At 31.5% G+C, this 21631-nt stretch overlaps 1 protein-coding gene across 4 annotated transcripts in view; it reads right to left on the bottom strand.

Moving 5' to 3' along the window:
• Nucleotides 1-18354, bottom strand: part of LOC145266488 (uncharacterized) — a 167585-nt gene extending 149231 nt beyond the window's left edge. For all 4 annotated transcript variants that reach the window (XM_080122207.1, XM_080122210.1, XM_080122208.1 and 1 more), the window contains exon 1: nucleotides 18218-18354. The gene's annotated coding sequence lies outside the window, so the exon portion shown is untranslated. The remainder of the gene's footprint in view (nucleotides 1-18217) is intronic.
• Between the last annotated feature and the right edge of the window lie 3277 nt (nucleotides 18355-21631).

Genomic DNA, 21631 nt, shown 5'->3' with positions numbered 1-21631 from the left:
AAAATTACTGACTACAATATACCGCTAAAGCGCACCATAGAATTATCATCATATTATTTATAATATGCAAAAGAAGAAGCCGTTTTTATTATTAGCCGTTTATTTTTCATATGCTAATAATACGTTTATTTTTCATATGCTAATAATAAGTTTATTTTTAATATGCTAATAATAAGTTTATTCTTAATATGTTAATAATGTTTATTTTAAATATGCTAATAATGTTTATTTTTAATATGCTAATAATGTTTATTTTTCATATGCTAATAATACGTTTATTTTAAATATGCTAATAATAAGTTTATTTTTAATATGCTAATAATGTTTATTTTTAATATGCTAATAATGTTTATTTTTAATATGCTAATAATGTTTATTTTTCATATGCTAATAATACGTTTATTTTTAATATGCAAATAATAAGTTTATTTTTAATACGCTGATAATAAGTTTATTTTTAATATGCTAATAATAAGTTTATTTTTAATATGCTAATAATAAGTTTATTTTTTAATATGGTAATAATAAGTTTATTTTTAATATGCAAATAATGTTTATTTTTAATATGCTAATAATGTTTATTTTTAATATGCTAATAATGAGTTTATTTTTAATATGCTAATAATGTTTATTTTTAATATGCTAATAATGTTTATTTTTCATATGCTAATAATACGTTTATTTTTAATATGCTAATAATAAGTTTATTTTTATACGCTAATAATAAGTTTATTTTTAATATGCTAATAATAAGTTTATTTTTAATATGCTAATAATAAGTTTATTTTTTAATATGCTAATAATAAGTTTATTTTTAATATGCAAATAATGTTTATTTTTAATATGCTAATAATGTTTATTTTTAATATGCTAATAATGAGTTTATTTTTAATATGCTAATAATGTTTATTTTTAATATGCTAATAATGTTTATTTTTAATATGCTAATAAAGTTTATTTTTAATATGCTAATAAGACGTTTATTTTTAATATGCTAATAATTAGAACGGTCTTAGACTAAAATCAACGCTTCAAAACAATGTTTTCACGTGGTGGCCACTTTTAACCCGCAGACATACATGTGTTTTCTAAATATACCAAAATCCATGTGTTTTCTAAATATACTAAAATACATGTGTTTTATAAATATACCAAAATCCATGTGTTTTATAAATATACTAAAATACATGTGTTTTATACATATACTAAAATACATGTGTTTTATAAATATACTAAAATACATGTGTTTTATAAATATACCAAATTACATATGTTTTATAAATATACCAAAATACATGTGTTTTATAAATATACTAAAATACATGTGTTTTATAAATATGCCAAAAATCAACTAAAGGTCAGATATTGACGAAAATTTCCATACTTATTTAATCTTAGATAACGTTATCTGTAAAATGCAATTTTTGAAAAACATATAACAGGAAATAGTTTATTTTGTATCTGATAACACTCATATTTCATTTCTTGCAAGCTGAACAAAATATATTACAATTCTTCAACATTTTTACATTATATTTGATGAGGTTTTATTTATTTCTTATATTTACCATGAATTCATGTATAAAAATCAAAATATATTCAATATTATAATGTTTTGACACAAAACATTTCCTTAATATATACTATAATCTGTTGAATAGCAGCGAAACGGACATTCTATGAAAATAGTAAACTTTTAAAAGATTAAAATGATTTAAATTTCATTCTTATGAAATGTTCGGTTTAAACAATATAATTTTGATTAAACGATCCTTATTTTTCTAATCATAAGACATTACTTTCATTATTTAAATTTTACATTTTTAATTTATTTGTAAAAACAATGCATATAAACAGCTTCGTAAGGTACGTAAAAAATTATAACATCACTTATTACATAGCAAGCAATGAATAAAAATGAATACATAAATTCATTCCAAAAGACTCAATAATATATTTTAGTTAGCATTCGCCTAGGTTACCCTGAGCAACGCTGTGAAACAGTTCCATCTACTACACATACATGCATATATATATATATATATATATATATATATATATATATATATATATATATATATATATATATATATATATATATATATATATATATGTAAATTCTTGGTACAGCAAAATGGAAGGAGAAATTTCAGAGGAAACATAATTTAATTTAAATACCAAAAAAAAAAAAAAAAACGGGCAGGTGGAATTGTTAAAATTTCCTTAAGGCCTTATCGTCTGACCCTCTAAGAGGAAACGTCAGAATGATTAATTAAAAACTAAGAAACGAATGAGGAAAGAAGGGAATTTGGTTTCAGTTGGAAGTTGTGTAGACAAAAGATTTTGAAACATCAGTTGGAGATATTTATTGATTTAAAACCACCTGAACAGTGAGATTTTTTTTTTATTCTCACTGGTCTTCCAACTTAAACCAAATTCCCTTCTTTCCACATTCGTTTCTTAGTTTTTAATTAATCATTCTGACGTTTCCTCTTAGAGGGTCAGACGATAAGGCCTTAAGGAAATTTTAATAATTCCACCTGCCCGTTTTTTTTGTTTTCTTTGGTATTTATATTAAATTATGTTTCCTCTTATATATATATATATATATATATATATATATATATATATATATATATATATATATATATATATATGTATATATATATGTATATATATAAAGATTTATTTATTAATTTATATACATATACATATATATATAATAAGAATAAATATGGCATTTTTTGAAAAATCGTAAATTGGGTATTTAATTTTTTCATAGAAAGTCAAAAGGATATACATATATATATATATATATATATATATATATATATATATATATATATATATATATATAGTAATTTATAAAATATATATGGCGATTAAGCTACACTGAATATTCTGCGTTTCATCCATTATAGGATTCGTCAGGCTTATGCGCGAATTTTGTGGTTGTTTCTTGTTTTTATATATGTTGAAGATTTTAGTTAGCCAATCAGCTTTATATATATGTATATTTGAAACGTCCTACATCTCCAAGGAAAAAAAATGATAAACTAAAAGAGATCGCTTGAAAAAGGCTATTTCAAGCAGAAAACTAGGTTTACATCTGTAAATATTTATTCAAAGAAAATATATATGTATTGTTTTGGCGCTATCGAAAAAATTATATATATATATATATATATATATATATATATATATATATATATGAAAGTGAAAGTGTCTTTCTGTCTGTGTGTGTATCTGTGTGTCTGTATGTGTACATTTCCATACGCAATAACTCTGTCAATTTTGAGTCTACAGACTCGAAATTTGATATACAGGGTACTGAGATTTGGAAAAATCGATGTGATCGGATTTCGACCAGAAATTTTACGATTAAGGGGTCAAAGTTCAACGATTTGACTTTTGAGAACTCTACCAAACTCCTCCGACAATTTTGAGTCTAAACACTCCAAATTTAGATATAGATTCCTTGGACATGGATCTAACTTAATAACTTGATTTGAGCACAAACAATAAATATTAAGGGGTCATAATAGGTGTAAATGTTTAAAAAATTGACCCCTTTTTCTTTTTTTTTGTTACTCAACATACACCTCCAAATACCGGGGCAACGCCGGGCTGAAATGCTAGTATATATATTGCTATAGACCTAGTCATATCAGAGATCAGAGTTAATTATTACCTTCACTGTATTTGTGTTTGAATTGTCAATGATACCCAAACTTCGTCTATGAGTTCGAATGTGACTTTTCAGGCCAGCAGCTAACTTTCACGGTCTGACACATATGTGACAGATAAAATCAAGCGTTGAAAGTGTTTACTGAATTGTTTGTGAAGTAATCTGTTTATGTTCCCTCAAATGCTTCTGTAGTCCAGTTGATGTCTTTTATTATTTCAAACAAACCATACAACAATTGCCTTCGATATAAGGTGTAAAGTATCCGCTTCCTTTGTCTACAGCGTGTTATTTCTGCGGTTGATGTAAACAATGTTTGAGACGTCACAAGCTTCACATTTGTACCTGTAAAACTTAAATATTACCTGTTTTTTTGTATTTTTACCTCAAACAAAGCGCAGTACAACTTTTATGTAGGGATTTACTATCTGGGAATTTTCAGAGATACTATGTAGGGAGTTGAGTAGCAAGATGACTTATACTTGAACTTCTACATGTCAGTAAAGTAAGAAAAGCAGGGACACGGCAGGGAATTCCATAATTTAGCAATCCGAGAGAACAAACTATAAGTGAGGAGGCTTTCTGGCATCTACAGATCTGTACTGCGTAGGGTGGGATTTGCTGTAAGTCAGGTGGTCAGGGGTATTTATGTCGAGGAGATATAAAGGTTTGTCTAAGAAACCTGACAGACATATAAAATACCTTAGTGTGAAATTTGCAAAAGACAGCCTACACCGTTTCGGAACCTATGAGGAAGGAATTCTCTCTCACACACACAAACTGACATTTATATAAGAATGGAGTTAAATTTGCGGGTTTATTTAGATGGAAATATAGATTACATATGTTATTCTGTGATCGGGTTATTATATCTCACAATGGAAATTGCGTGTGACTTTTCAATGGTAAATTAGTTTGTGTGGTGACAATTGTGGTTATATTGGTGAAATGTAATTGTATTGTCTAGCCCATGCGTCTATATAAAGAAAATGGCATTTGTTTTAGGAGACACTTTTAAATTATTTTCTGTCTAATTCATGCATTCTTATGCATACGCACAGCTGGACGACATTTTAGAGTCTCTAATGGCATCTGTGGTTTTTAGATAATGCTGATTATATAACTGATGTCTTGTATGTGTGTATTCATTTGGAGTTTATGTATTTGTTTTCTGTGGGGGTTATAAGTAGCGAGCTGAATATCCCGCTATGAGATAAGTGTGCCTACATCTAATACAATAATTATATTTAGATATTTGCTGTTGTGAAATTTTTAAATTTTGTGGATATTATTTGTGTCATTGCTAAATATCTAGATCGTGTGTACGGAGAAATTGTTTTAGTTTATCTTCAAAAATATATTTGCAGTGTTCATAATTATAATTGTTTCTCCTTTGTCCGCTCGTATATAATCGTGCTGGTCAAAATAATAGAACATATGCAAATTCATTCCGTTTGGGATAATTTTCGGCTTGTAAATGGTACAGGCGAGATATCTTATATTTAAATAATAATTGCGACTATTTTTAATCCTTTGAGGAGGTGCATATGGCAGACAATGAGTACTTTATTGTCACATTAGAAAAGTCAACGTTTAAATTTAAAATAACCTTTTGTCGTTGAGTAATGTTAAACTCAAAAGATTTTGCAAATATTGTTTTCAAAAGATTTTGAAAGCGATTTAATAATACTGTATAAGTATGGGTCGCTCTAAAGACATATCTTTGCCTGAGAAGCAGCGTATCTTTGATTTGCCGGCAGAAGGAAAGACGCACATGGAAATCGCAATCAAGGTCGGATGTTCAAGATCAGTGGTAACCAAAGTGCTCCAGAAAGGTGCTGAGGGTGTTTCCAATAACAATCGCAAGAAATGCGGACGAAAGAAAAGCCCGAGTACTGGACAAGGTGGCAAAGAAAAGTCGCTTCCAATCAACAAGTCACATCATTGAAGCGTGGAAACAGGCTTCTGGTGCCGACGTTTCGAGAAGCACTGCCTACCAAAGGCTCCAGCTACTGGGATACCGAAATCGTATAGCTGCCATCAAACCGCTCCTTAACAAGAAGCAGATGTTGAAGAGGCTGCGATGAGTAACTGCTCATAAAAACTGGACTGAAGACGAATGGCGGCGTGTAATCTTTTCAGATGCGTCTCGATTTTGTATCTCCTTCGGCGACCAAGGGCCACGTGTTTGGCGAAGAACCACGGAACGGTATAACCAAGAATGCGTTAAGAAGTCTGTGAAGTTCCCGCAGTCTTGCATGGTTTGGGGCTGTATGAGTGCTAAAGTTGTTGGTAATTTATGCTCCATCAAAGAAACTGTAAACGAAAAAGTGTACCCAGATATCCTGGAAGCTAATTTACAGCCAGTGTTGGATAACCAGTTTGACAGGGAGGCTACAGACATCATTTTTCAACATGACTTGGCACCAGCACACTCTGCCAAGACCACGTCTTCCTGGCTCCAAGAACGATCGATCCTTGGTCTTGAATGGCGGGCGAACTCGCCAGATTTGAATGTTATTGAAGCCTTGTGGGACCAGATGAAGAGGAAACTTCGCAAAGAAAAACCTACTACCCTTGCATCCATGAAGATTGCAATCCAGAACACATGGGATTCAGTGTCTACACATGTTTGCGAGAAGCTTGTTGATTCCATGCCCCGGCGAATTGATGCTGTTATCAAGGCAAAACGGTGCTGCTACTAAATATTGATTAATTTTATTTGCATTTATATTAATAAAAAAAAACTATTTTGTTTACTTACCTGCCTTGTTCTATTATTTTGAAAGACGAAATATTCAAAAACTGACATTGCAATTGATATGAAAAAGAATTCTGTCGTAAAACAAGTATTTCAGTTAATTTAGCATGATAGGGATATTTTAGCACCAATTACATCTCACAGATCGTCCTCAATAAACATGATGTTCTATTTTTTGATCAGCACGAGTATATATATATATATATATATATATATATATATATATATATATATATATATATATATACCCCGTGCCAGAATTATATGCAAATCGATATTTTTGTTCTAACTTCAGTAGTTTTCAATGGAATTTTTAAAAATTTAGCACAATTATATGGCAACGCTAACACAAGCGCAGATCTAAAATTTTAAGCTAATCTGCACAGTAATAAATAATTGGCAGCCATTTTGGTGATAATGCCAACTTTATATGCAAACCAATGCTAAAATATGGTGAAGTGCTAAAAGATCATCAAAACGTTGATTATTCTAGGAATTTGTAAATTGAGAACAACAATAATAAAGAACAAACAACTTCAATATTGTTTCATATCACAATCAATATTTTATATAATTGCCATTTTTGTTGACAAGAGCAAAAAAACTTTGGTCCATTGAAGATGTTAAACTTTCGATTTCATCTGATGAAATGTCTTTAGCACCAGTCAGAATAGCATTGCAGAGGTCATCCTTGGAGTTATACTGCCTTCTTCCGGAGTAAATATTTTGTTTTAAGATGCTCCATAGATTTTCGATGGGATTAAAATCGGGAGAACAGGCTGCCCATCGCATTATTTTCCCATGTCTGGCAAAAAATCTCTCCACATATTCAGTGGCTATCCTTGCAGAATGAGACGGGACATTATCATGGATGAATACCATCTTTTTCCGGAATGCCACATTCTTCTTCTTGTGCTAAGGTTCCAAGTGTTCCTTAATGAAGTCAATGTAGAGTTTGGAGGCAATTTTCACTCCATCTGCGACTCTGAATGGTCCTACCAGCTCATTGCCAATGATTGCAGTCCAGAACATCACACCACCACCTCCTTGTTGACGCCTTATCCTTTGGGGACGTAGACCCTTATTATTGTACTATCCTTCCATCCATCCATCGGATCCATCAAGGGTCGCTCGACATTCACCGGTGAACAAAACAGTTTGAGAATTCACCTTCATGTTATCTCTTGCCCACTCCATCCTCTTTTTCTTGTGGATATCCTTCAATTGAGCGCGAACCTCTGGCTTTCCAAATTTTGCAATCGTCCTCAGGATATGAAAACGAGTTGATTTGGGCACATCAGGAACGCCAGCCTTTTCAAAAACTTGTTTGCTAGTTTCAAGTGGGTTACGGCGAACTTCTCTCTTGATCTTGCTCATTTTTCGACGTGGCAGATATGATTTCTTACGAACTTTCCCTTTGTCAGAACGTCCGTTGCAAAGTTGAGGGTTAGTACAATATTTTTTGATAATACGATGATCACGCTGTAATTCTTCGGTAATTTCTAAGGTGGAAATCTTATGGAGTCTTTGAAAAATTTTAGATTTCTCAGCTTGACTTAAAGCACCTTTACGTCCCATCTTGCATATAAAGTACGCACGCTGAAAAAAACTGCAAGTCACCAAAATGGATGCCGTTTGCTCGCTATTGCGCAGATCAGCTTAAAATTTTATATCTGCGCATGCCTTAGTGTTGCCGTATAACGTGCGAAGTTTCACGAATGTTCATTGAAAACTATCGGAGTTAGAACAAAAATATCGATTTGCATATAATTCTGGCACGTGGTGTATATTTATAAATATGCACGTACTTCTTTAGCGACCGCTTACTCCTCCGTAAATTCAGTGGCTTATTTTTAGCCTTTTTTTTATACAGGTTAGTGCTCGTATTCACCGGGTGCCAAAAGCGTTTTACAATTTGCGTACATATTAAGACACTAAAAATGCATACATACATTCACACGCAAACACTCACATATAATACATACATTATATTTAAGGCTTGTTGAACAAACGTGTGTGTTTCTTTGAAGTATTTACTTCTAAGCTAAAGTCTTTGAAGTATTTACTTCTAAGCTAAATTCCCATTTCTGAAGTCTAGTATCCTAACTAAAATTAGTTCTGTCCTTTCTTTCTTGCTTTCCGATTTTATTCATTTGAGATCGGTCGTTAATTTCGCAAAATTGACTTTCAGATCGTTTTGCCTAAACTTGCCAGCTTCGGTGACAACAATTTTTGTCTCACGCTGAGATCCTTCGTCGACCTCCACGTCGAACTCTTTAACAGTACCTATTTACAATGCCTCCCCACGGGACAGAGTTAGACACCAGGGTCGTTTTTTAACGTGGAGAAAAGGTACAAAAATAAAAATTGTCTCAGTCGTGAAGGATTTCTCCCCCACTGAAAGAGAACGAGAAATGGAAGTGCCGCATCCGAAGAACAGATGGTATTTATTTGCTCCCCCACTGAGCAAATTAGGCACAAGGCCGTTTTTGATGTGAGGTAAAAACCAGCTCCCCTAAAAGGGGTCACTCTGGTTACCAAAAATAATAATTGTCCCAGTATAGAGGGTTTCCCCTCCATTGACTGGTACAAATTATCTTAAGTGCAGTATCTGCCGGAACAGATGGTGTTTATTTGCTCCCCCACCGAGCAAATTAGGCACAAGGCCGATTTTTAATGTGAGGAGTGAAGGGAGGGGGAAGGGAAAAAGGGGACCAGCTCCCGAGAGGTGGGAAATGGGAGCTGGTTAATGGTCAGGCATGTGGGGTTGCCCCCACATCTGGTCTTTGCTAGTCATAGCTAGTCATAGCTAGTCATAGCTTGCAGCATCTGCCGGAACAGATGGTATTTATTTGCTCCCCCACCGAGCAAATTAGGCACAAGGCCGATTTTTAATGTGAGGAGTGAAGGGAGGGGGAAGGGAAAAAGGGGACCAGCTCTCAACAGATACTACACTTTGATCTTGGCCAGAAGGCCAAGTTTGTAGAACTCTTTAACAGTATCCTCCAAATAAATCTACTTCCAAACAGAAAAGCGATAACACCGATTGTTTCTCTGCTTATTTCTGGAACATGTCGAACCCGATTGTTTACTTTCTCCATCAATATTCGATCACCCATAAAGTTACCAAATATTCATGACGTCACTCGTTACCAAATTACTCATTTGTGTAGCAGAAAGAGTCCGTTGCGTTCACTTCTTAGTTAATATATCCCGGCGGTCCTCGTTCTGGCGGTGGTGCTGAGATCGCCTAAAGCATCACAGTACGAAATGATCTACTTATGGGTTTGCCTTCATAAAGCACTGGTGAATACAGTTTATTATTTCTGTTCTACAATGTGTTAAGTAAGAATGTGAATTATTTTTGTGTTGTTGTGCTATTCTTGTTTTGAAAATTATTAGTCCAAATTCACACTTGTTAATCGTTACTGATGTCTGCAATTGTATGTTTCTTTAGAAAATGATTGCTTATGTTTTAACGTTATTAATTGTGTAGAAAGTTATCTAATTGGTGTTTTGCTTTTATAAAACGGTGGGCGATAATTTTTTTATTGTATCTGTTGGCAAAATGTGTAAAAATAAGAATGTGTATTATTTTTTATTTCTTTGTGTTCATTTGGTTTGTAAAATATAATTCAATTTAATTCTTAGATATATTTCATATCGCACAAAAGCTACTGCCTTTAGATTTTGTGTAGGGGGGTATATATCTTTATTAAATAAATAAATTTTACCTTTATTGTGATTGTAGTCCGATAGGTCGACTATGAAATTGCCAGAAGTGACAGTTACTTTATTTGCTGGTTGGGTAGTTGTTATCTTCGCGAAAACAGGGGTTATGTTAATTTTATTCGTCATCATAATTTTTTACAGCCTAATGTCAGCACCTCTTGACCAATCGGCATCAAACTTGATTAAAATATCGGCCATGGATAAACTTTAAACTGATTTAAATTTAGAATATTTAAGTTAAAGGTTTAATCCAAGCTTACGGAAAAGGCGTAATTCACACTTTTGGATATCGGCCAGTTTGGTTTATCATATGATCATGCTACTTGACCCATATTGTAGCCAATGAAGTCTTCATCTAATATGATCTTGATCTTTGAGCATAGAAATTTGGGTCGGAGTCGAAATTTCAAAATACCGATTTTTCCAAATTTTATGTATGTATTTGATGCTGTTTGGTAACAGTAATCACTATTTAAGTTTTTGCTATCAGCGTTTCATTTGTATAACTTCAGAAATATTTCATACAATATAAAGAAGTAGGCATAGACAACACTTAGCACTGTCCCTAGGTTGTCAAGCAGAAGTATACAGTTCCACGATTGACTTACGTTCATGTATTCGCTATGTACCATGTAAAATGTAGTTTTGTAAGTTAGATGTGATTGTAAGTTGCATCGTCTTTAATTATTATATTAAGTTCATGATCTTTATTATATAGTCGTGGGGAATGACTGCAGTATATAGGTGTGACGATTCTCGATAATCCATATGCAGTTGATGTAGGGAATGCTTTTAAGATAATGCCTTCTTTCCTCATAAGAAGTTAGACACAAGTTAAGGCGTGGTTTTCAGAAGCCAGCGCACAAGTTTAAGCCCACAAGTATAGGCACACTCCGACTCACAAAAAATGCCCGATCAGCGTCACCGAAATTCCTCGCTGAGTGTGCTTAGGCGATTACCAATAAACTAATTTCTTCTTTATACCTGGATATGACAATTCTTTAGAAATAACATAAAGCTTGCGAAGGTAAACCTCCTAGGACTGAACAGAAACCTAGCTCAATTTTATTTGCCATAATTATATTAATTGCTGTATTTATACAACAGGGTACAATGTATCAGTTATAAAGCGTCTGTAAATGTAAGTTTTCATAATCTCTTTCTATATAAGAGTTACCTCGTCTGTCTGCCTGTGTCTCTACCAAGCTACTCTGCAAATATTTGGTCTACAGACTTGAATTTGGATATATCGGGTATTTGGATCTGTGGAAGAAATTAGATTAAGTTTTTAGTCAGTAAAATAGCTCAAAATGGAATCAAAAATTGAAGTTGACAGGCGTAAGTCGACTAAACGCGTTACCTCGACGTATACGCATATATATTTTATACATTTAATTATGTTATTTAAAAAAGTTTTTATATGCGTATGGACGGTAACGAATAACGCTAGAGTGCTAAATGTGTTGGTTTCGATTCTATAACAAATTAACTTTTGAAATAACTACTATATATTGGACACAATATAACAATACTTAGACAGTGGGGTCTATAATAATAAATAGGTAATTTGCATAAATTAAAATATTATTTTAAAATATATTTTACAACCGGACAACGCCGGGCGATCTGCTAGTATATGTATAAAAATCAACAACGCGTCGTGAATATCAGTTTCGCACCAGATGTGTTGAACGGAATGTAGATAGCAAGACGGTTAGTGCCTTGTTTAAAAAATGGTGTCTCAGGCAATTCGTTGGCAATAGCTCAACCCCTTCAAAAAGATAGAAAAAAAATATTTTTATAGGATCAAGCTGATGGTGAGTTTGGCAGCAAGATATTTGTTTACGTTACATTTATATTTCTTCGGAAACAGGAAGCAAGAAAGGCACTCAAAAAGCAAGCATCATAAGAAAAAAAAGCGCAGGAAGATACACGCATAGAATCGCGCATCACCTCAACATAATAGAGCAACCATTATGACGGTGGCTAACACTATTGAACTGACTGTCCAACCAACCGTATACCCCGACTGGTTTATACCAAAGATTTCATCAATACGCTACTGTAGGATTGTGTTCGATATAATTTGGTTTGCCAGCTTTACGGCATATCAATTCTTTTAGAGTAATATAATTCAACGCCTAATATAAATGATTAATTCAACACCATAAATATTGTTGCTACGTGTTGGTGAACCAGCCATTATTTGGTACCTCTTTGGCAGAGTGCTAAAAGAAAATTTCTAACCTAATAGGTTCCGCACTGTCTACCAAGTTCCAGTTTCTGTCGCATTTGCGCAGTGTTGCATTCCTGTAATTGCTTTACAATACTTCCATAGAATGTGTTTCATTTAACTTACATCACTTGCCCCCCCCGCTCAACAAAATATAGTAAATTCTCACTAAAAAGATTCGTAGATGCCGGAAAATCATTTACTTTAATAGCTTATGTCTTATGATGCTTGCTTTTCGAGTGCCTTTCTTGCTTCCTGTTTCCGAAGAAATATAAATGTAATGTAAACAAATATCTTGCTGCCAAACTCACCATCAGCTTGATCCTATAAATTTGTCAGAATCTATCACAATATAACCCGACGCTTTAGTGTCAATATTGCTTGTTTGGGACAAAAGAATAACCCCCCCCACACACGCAATTGTTAATTAACCGATAGCTGGGAGTTGGTAGGATTAGGATCAGTAACAATCCTAAATGTATGAGTGCCTAAGTAAGCCCTATCATTATACTATTCAAACTCGGGATAGCCATAGTCTGAGGCTGTATCCATTAGGAGAATAACATCAGGTTGGGTGACGGATAAGGCGTTCTTATCTTTATAGGGAAAAGAGGGAATTTTGCTTTCGAGTCTAGTATGAAGTCATACACGATGATCACCCGCAACCATGCGGTTAAGGTGTGTTTCGGTAACTATAGAAACAGCCCACACCGAAAGCCATTAATCATGGCATTGTCCTTAGTGGATCAACTTGATTGTTCAAGATGAGGCTTGTCGCAGACAATTTCGTTTGTGAGTAAGCGTGAGGGTGAAAGAATGAGAAAGAGAAAGAAGAGAAAAAGGGAGGAGTCACACACTCACCTATGTATAATATCAACACTCCCCCTTTTCCTTTCCTTCACTCTCTATTTCTATCTGTTTGTCTATCTGCTTCTTTGTATCCCCCCTCTCTCTCTCTCTCTCTCTCTATATATATATATATATATATATTTATGTGCTAAGATATATATATATATATATATATATATATATATATATATATATATATACGAGCAAACAGTTAATAAAACACGTTAAAAACACTTTGAAATGAGTTAAAAATATATTTAATCTGAAAAGGAAACACTAGATAAGTGGATATTCCTTAATCCGCGGAGTTTCGAAGAAATACTTTCCTTCTCATCAGAGGGTAGGAATTAGCAAAATGCAGGATCGGATTTTGCATGCAAAAGTATTTGATGAAACAATAAGTAAGTCAAAGATCTTGCTTGAAAACAAAAAAAAAAGTGAAGCAGAGGGAATATGGTGAAGAAAAAGGTGATTACACATGAATGGATAGTCTGGTGGAAGATAAATAATCCAGTGACGGTAAAATCCAAGTATATAATTTCAAGAAAGTTAATTGAATTTTCATTTGCACAAGTAAAATCCCAAAATCCCGTAATTGGAAGAAGATGGTCCATAATAATCCAAAGGCAGAAATCCATGGAAAAATTCACAAAAATGTGTACAAGGAAAAAAGGAAAAAATTCCAATAATATTAATAAAATAAAAATAAGATACGCTTTTCATTCTACTGCCGAGTTATAAATATAGCATTTTTTTATTATATATATATATATATATATATATATATATATATATATATATATATATATATATATATATTTATAGATGCTAGATATATCACCCACTCAAATTACATGAATATCAATGTATATTTATTTGATTTGTATCTCTATCTCTATGTATCTATCTATTATATAAAAGGAACTTTGTGTGTGTTTGTACATGTGCTGTACATGTGTGTTCGTTCCATATAGACTCGAAAACGGCTGGGGCGATTTTTGTAAAATTTCACACTAAGATACTTTATGTGCCTGGTAGTGTTTATTACATAGGTTTTCGGAATGTCTACGATAAGTATCGGTAGTCGACACTCAGAAAAATCCGATGAAATAAGGAACAGGCAGTTTTAACCAAAGTTAACAGCTCACGCAGCTTAACATCGCAAGTGCATTTGAGAAGTTTTATTACGACACAAACCGAAATATACGACATATAAAATCAGCAGTAGCTTCTTCAATATAACAGGGGCGCGTTCGAAATCAATCAATTTTAAAGTTTAATGACATTACATTTTATACAATTCAAACTATTATCACCGCACAAGCAGTAAATCCAGGCATATAAAATCAATAATAGGTTCTTTGATATGAAAGCGTTCGAAATAAATATTTTTCTTTAGAGCACAGTTGAAGCATGATACTTGATTTTTGTATTTTAATCTTTAATTCAGGTCATTACATATAAAAATACTTTTATAAAATCAACAGTAGGTGCAATGTAGGCTACAATGTATTGTGGACTAAGTCACTGCGAGGAGACATGTGAAGCTTTTTCCTGGTGAACCGCGATGCACCCCCCCCTAACTAGAGCAGCTAATAAATCGATTTAATTGAAAAAATGGGCGATTTCACCGAATTCGATGACAATAAAAATATGGGAGTGTGAAACAACTGTTAATCATCATTCAATCCGGAGCAAATAGGATCATTTTTTTAATATATATATATATATATATATATATATATATATATATATATATATATATATATATATATATAAACTACATATCAATCCTATATATATATATATATATATATGTATATATATGTATATATTTATATATATGTATGTGTATGTGTGTGTATGTGTGTGTGCGTGTGTTGATGTGAATGCATGTCTTTTCGTCCCTTTTTATGCAAAAAAAATATGTGTCTTTTCAAGTAATGAGAAAACTCATAGCAAATCAGACAACACCAGATTAACTGCGCTACTCCAAATAAACACACAAAAAAAATTATATTAATAAATGTTTCTTATACGTTAATTACATTCATGAATCATTGAAAATAAGTCAATCCAACTATTTATGAGAACAATCATATATGGATTACTGTATAGGATTTAGTATCTAATCCTATACATGCGCGCACACAATTTTTACATATTTATAAATACACCACACACAACAAAGACACACACATATTATAAATAGTTTTATTTTTCTACAGACACAAGTGTTTCATGCTTACGTGATCTTGAGTGTTTGCGATAAGTACTGCCAATCTAAGAATTCGAACTCAATCAAAAAGTCACTTTTGATTCTGTAGCCTAATATTTAAACATAAGCCACCATGAATTACCGCAGAAAAAAAAATAATTTTTATGTAATTTCTAGTCGTTAGACAAACAAAGCGTATATATATATATATATATATATATATATATATATATATATATATATATATATATATATATATATATATATATTTAGCTCTTATGCATGGATCATCGTATAACGATTAGATCACTCTCTGACTGACGGAAATGAACATTTAAAAATTAAAATGTTTAAATTCAACGCTATTTCACGCGGTTAATGGTAGCCGAATGGATACGGTCTTCGCCAATCGAGCCAGAGATGTCTCGTGGTGCGGGGTTCGAATCGTTCGGCTGGTGTTAATCGTGACGCCCTGCACTGAAGAATCCCGAAAGGATGAAACACTAGTGTTTGTAGGTATGTAATTATTATAGCAAAAAATAATTATATATATATATATATATATATATATATATAATATTTCTCAGTATTAAATGAGGATCAATATTTTTGTACACACTCATTTTTTGTTTTTACTTTCGGCTGCATTGATAGGTCATTTAAGGTTGGACTTCCAATGCATCCGGAAGTATGGGTCACCCGACAAGGTCATATTATGACTAAAACAATAGCTCTGTTATTGTCGTGACATAATGCAATTTGTTTACTAAAAAGTATATAAATTTAATATAAATAAATTTAATTTAAGTGCCATTTTTATAATCTGCAAAAAAATACATAAAGAGTATTGGCATTAGTTCAAAGTGAATTAATTTTTGAGTAAAACATAATTCTTAATGGGGTTTAAAACACGTAAATACATTAATCGTAGTTATTTACTCTCTCATAAAAATACTATGTAGCATAAAAGTTCATGGACTATTTTATGAAATTTTCACGAGTAGTTTTCTTCGTACAAGCTGTAAAGCAATGCAAGTTATGTTAATGGAATTGGCACACAAAATATTGAAACACCACACCTCATATAGCGGATATAAATTACTACTACTACTACTACTACTACTACTACTACTACAGCAAACAATAATAAAGATAGTAGAAATGATAATAATAATAATAATAATAATAATAATAATAATAGCTAGCAAGACACTATTGAAATTCACGTGCTTTCTAATACAGTCTGTATAATTAGCAACTATATACTTTTCGAAATAATAAATGTCTGCCAAGGTCACTACTAAGAAAGAATATCTCCTTCTTCTTCAGAAAAATAATTGTCATTATTACCAACATATTTTTAAATACATAAATGTTTCTTTTTATTTATTTAATATTATATCTTTCAATCTTTATTTAATATCAATTTATTTCTCTTTCAATAAATATTCTTCGTATTCTTACCGTTAAAATAATTATCAGTTAAATCGTCTTTAAATAAGTAAAACTTACTTATTTAAAATTATAGCTCTTTAATGTTTTTTAACAATATATATTCTGCTTTTTTACCATATAATTAATTGTAAACTAGATATATTTCAAATTAATTGTCATGGTTCAGGAATTTATTTAAAATTGTAATTATTTATCTGACAAGACAAGATCATTTGATTTTTGGAGCAATTCACTTTAAAATTAATAAATTCGAAATTGTTTATTTTAGCGACATTCGAGAAATCACTAGTTACCATCTTTGATAACAAATCTTAAAAAAAAATGGGTGAAGAGTGATAACGTATGCGCGAACATGAAATTGCTTTAGTATATAACTAGCTGGCAACCGGCGTTGCCCAGTAATAAAATACGCTTAAACATGATGCACATTGCTTATGTATTATTATAGAATCAATACCTTGTTAATTATATATTACGAGGAATAATTTGTTCGGTGAACTAATTCGCAATAAATAAATAAATAAATAATAAATAAATAAAATAATAATGATAATTCCGTCTGTATTTTTTACAATATGACGTCAGATATTTGGCTTGACGATAAATGCCCTGGAAATGTCTTTTCTGATTAATGTTTAGTTTTAAAATATGCAAATAAATAAATAGTTTGCTACGATTTTAAATGATACCTCTTTTTTTTATCGTAAATCGAACTCATTAATAAGAAAAAATTAAAATAAAATTGTTGAAGTACACCCGGGCTTGAACAGGGCAGCATTCGATTTATAGTCAAATGCTCTACCACTGAGCTATATCTCTTGATAATAATAAACCTGGGCTTTGTAAAGAAGAAATGATTTACTGAAAGTTTATTATCTTACTTGGCCGGTGTAACATAAAATATTCCCCCTGTAAAAATCATTATTTTTCTCTTTAAATGAAAAAAAAAAAAAAACTATTACTAAGATTGGATATTTTCGATTTTCGATACTTATCTGATATATTTCTGTACAAAACATATCTAAGAACACTACCAGACATATAAATTAGCTTTGTCTGAAATCTGAAAAAGACAGGCACAGCGTTCCGAAACCTGTGAAAAAAGAACCCTCTCTCTCTCTCGTACGAAGTGACTTCTATATAACAGTAGAGATAGAGATTATATTGATGAAAATAAGCAGGAAGAAAAAACAAAAACAAAGACAAAATAAGAAGAAAAAGAAAAAGAAACGAAGTATATATCAAATTAAAAAAAAGTACAAAGTGAGGTTTATATTTACTTACCAATCCGATGTAATCGCATATAGTTTAGTAAACAAATCAACTAGATATACCAGTAAACACAGGTGTGAAAAGAATAAAAAGAAAAGAACTGAAAAGAAGTTTTAAAGAGAACGAGTAAACGACATTTGACGCTTGATCACGTGGCATGTTGATAAAAATGTGAAAAACTTCTTTTTTTTTTTTAAAAGAAATCATGATTTTAAGTTGCTTTAAAAACCTTACAAGTACCGATTCTTTACTAAATTCACCATGTCGATACAATTACCTATTCCGATTTTTTTTTTTATTAATCTCTAATTATAAAATGTTACATGCGCATATATTTTCTCAAACGTAATGCACACATGAAGGAGGGAGTTATCTCTAGATTTTAGTTTTAATCAATTGATATTATATTAATACTACAAGCCGTCGGCGATTTTGTTTTAAATAAAATCATATGCCAATAAATAAATAAAAACTAAAGGTATCGTACCATCGGAAATTGGCTCAAATTCTTCCAATTCCAATACTGATTCTGATACCACTAATTTTCAAATTTCCGATTCTGTTTCGAATAATCGTCCCAATACTAATATATATATATATATATATATATATATATATATATATATATATATATATATATATATATATGTGTGTGTGTGTGTGTGTGAGTGTGTGTGTGTGTGTGTGTGTGTGTGAGAGAGAGTGTGTGTGTACGCCAGTCAGAGGAAAGTTGTCAAATAAAAAATGTCAGACGAATCCATTTCAATCGGAAAATTAAAAAAAGTAAACCCATTTCAGTAATGAACGTTTTTTTTTTTTTACACCGATTCTTTCGTTTTTTATTTCCTTTTTTTATTTCCAGTGTGAAAAGTTTTCTTTGTTTCTTCATCTGTTTTGCGCTTCACATATTCATACTTCTTTCTCTGTATATGAATATTGCTGCGAACACTGAGGAAGGATAATATTTTTGTCAGTTTTGACGAAGGGCGTACACTCAATTTTGAATAAAACTACTGCGATCTCTGTGACTAGTAAGTCGACAAATTTATATATTTATATATATATATATATATATATATATATATATATATATATATATATATATATGTGTGTGTGTGTGTGTGTGTGTATTCTCTTTCTTCCGGCAAGATGTGACATGTTATTAATGTTTATGGGTCGATAGGCTGAGTTTTCCTTTTAGCGAAGCAATCCCATGAATAAATTCAGGGTAGAAAAAAGTTTTATTAGATGACATTTTTTTTCATGACTATACAAGTTATTTAAACAAAATGTTTGATTACGAAAAAGGTCAGACGATACTTTAAAATCATTTTAGATATGTCGAAAATTCCGTCCGTTCAGATGGTCACATTTTATTTTTAGATTGAAATAGCAATTTGAATTTACGCACCTAATTTGTGATGTGTCGATTCAATCTAGATAACATCGTTGTTCGGTGGTTGATCTGTCACGCTTAAATATGAAATGCCCTGCCTATCATGTTATATTGAATTTGCCAGGTGAAGATTGAACGACGGCATTAGGAATATGCATGCGTAACGTAATAGCTATTGGTTCATGTTTTAATTTTAGCCTTGCAGCAAAAATTTATTCATGGCTCAAGCATTAACCTCAAAGTAAAAAGTAAATCGTAAGCTAAAGTAGGCATAGCCAAAAAATGAAAAAAAAAACCCAAAAAACAAAAACAAATTGTGTTTTTTAAACGAGTTAAACTCTACTAAAATCTATTATTCTTGAGCAACTGTTTTTCCAGAAAGATAAAAAGTTTATCATATGAAAAGCAAAATAATATAAAACGTTTTCTTGTATTTTTAATAGAATTTAAAATTAAAAAAAATTTGTTTTAAATAATATTTATGATAATTTGCCATAATACGATGCAAAAATATTATAATATAAGTACCTGAATTTCAAATAATTCGATATTTTATCTCAATATATAGATATCGCGTGGTGAAATTAAAAAAAAATCCAAACTTAACGTTACTTTTCAAGAAAATACAGTAGGATTTACAAGACAAAATAAATTTATTTAGTCCTAACGTTTGTTTTGACGATTAAGTGAAGAATAAGGTTTTTCTTTTTTTACTTCCCTTAACCGTTAAAACAAACGTTAGGACTAAGTGGATTTATTTTGTTTCACACACACACACACACACACACACACACACACACACACATATATATATATATATATATATATATATATATATATATATATATAAAACCCCCGAAGTTAAGCAACGTTGAGGCTCGCCAATACCTGATGGGTGACCATTTTGGGAATGCTAGGCGCGGTATGTGTTTGGGGCAACAGCTGCATCTAGTATCACGCTTAGTTGTTTTGACCCTATCTTGCCATGAGGACCAAGTGTTTCTGGACGATAGTCTAGTAGATGCAAGTCCCCACACTTTGAACTAAATCATGTGGAAGTCACAGCATCATCAGCGGCAGACTTGGACGTAATCTTTTTGAAAAGGGAGGTAACAACTGTTTGTAAATACGGAACAACTGTTCTTTAGGCCGTATGGTCTTCCGTAGATGAAAAAAATAATATGTAACAACGAATTGTCGAACGAAATTATCGTATTTTTAGCGAAATGCGCAGTTATTTATCGAATTTTTTCTCTTTGATATCTATTCTTTAAGGCATTTCTTACATAATAGTATATTGGCAATATTGGCTTCACTAAAAGAAAATTATTAATTTATTTTTCAAAGACTAAAAAGTAGTGTTTTTTCTAAAAATAATGAAAATAGACAATTTTTGTTTTCCTAATCAAAAAGATAATAATTATTAACATATTCACTTCAAAACACAAATATAAACAACTATACACATTCAAAAGCCGGATTTTCAACCTTATGATCTGATAGTGCAGAGTTGTATTTTTGTTTGTTTTATTTACAATCTTCACTTTCCCCACAGTACAATATAATTTGTTCAGTTTCGGCAGAATATTTTAAGCATATTTATACCCACAAATAAAGAAGGGAAATATTTAGGCATATAGATATATAAATATATATCGATCATGAAAAAAAATACACCATTATAAAGTTCGTTCTTCACTTAATGATAGGAAAAAAATTAGATAATTACTAGTTTTTTTTGTAGATTTCTAAGAGAGACTCAGTCAAAAATATTTACTCCTCCCTTCCGTTTTGGTCGCACCTAAGCTAAACGTTTTGGTTTTGATTCTCGGTGGTTGCTCACGAGTCATTTTCTTTACTTTTTAAATCATTATTATATATTGGGTCCAATATAATATAATAATAAATACGAAATCTGCAGAAATCAAAATATCATATTTAAACGTATTCTACGACCAGGCAATGCCGGACGGCCTGTTAGCACACATACACACACAGACACACACAGACACACAGACACACACACACAC

This window comes from Euprymna scolopes, chromosome 41, assembly GCF_053919585.1.
Source record: "Euprymna scolopes isolate OS-2025 chromosome 41, ASM5391958v1, whole genome shotgun sequence".
Classification (NCBI taxonomy): Eukaryota; Metazoa; Mollusca; class Cephalopoda; order Sepiida; family Sepiolidae; genus Euprymna; species Euprymna scolopes.
Note: the sequence above shows the minus strand (reverse complement) of the source record. Positions and strands in the feature narration are given on the sequence as shown.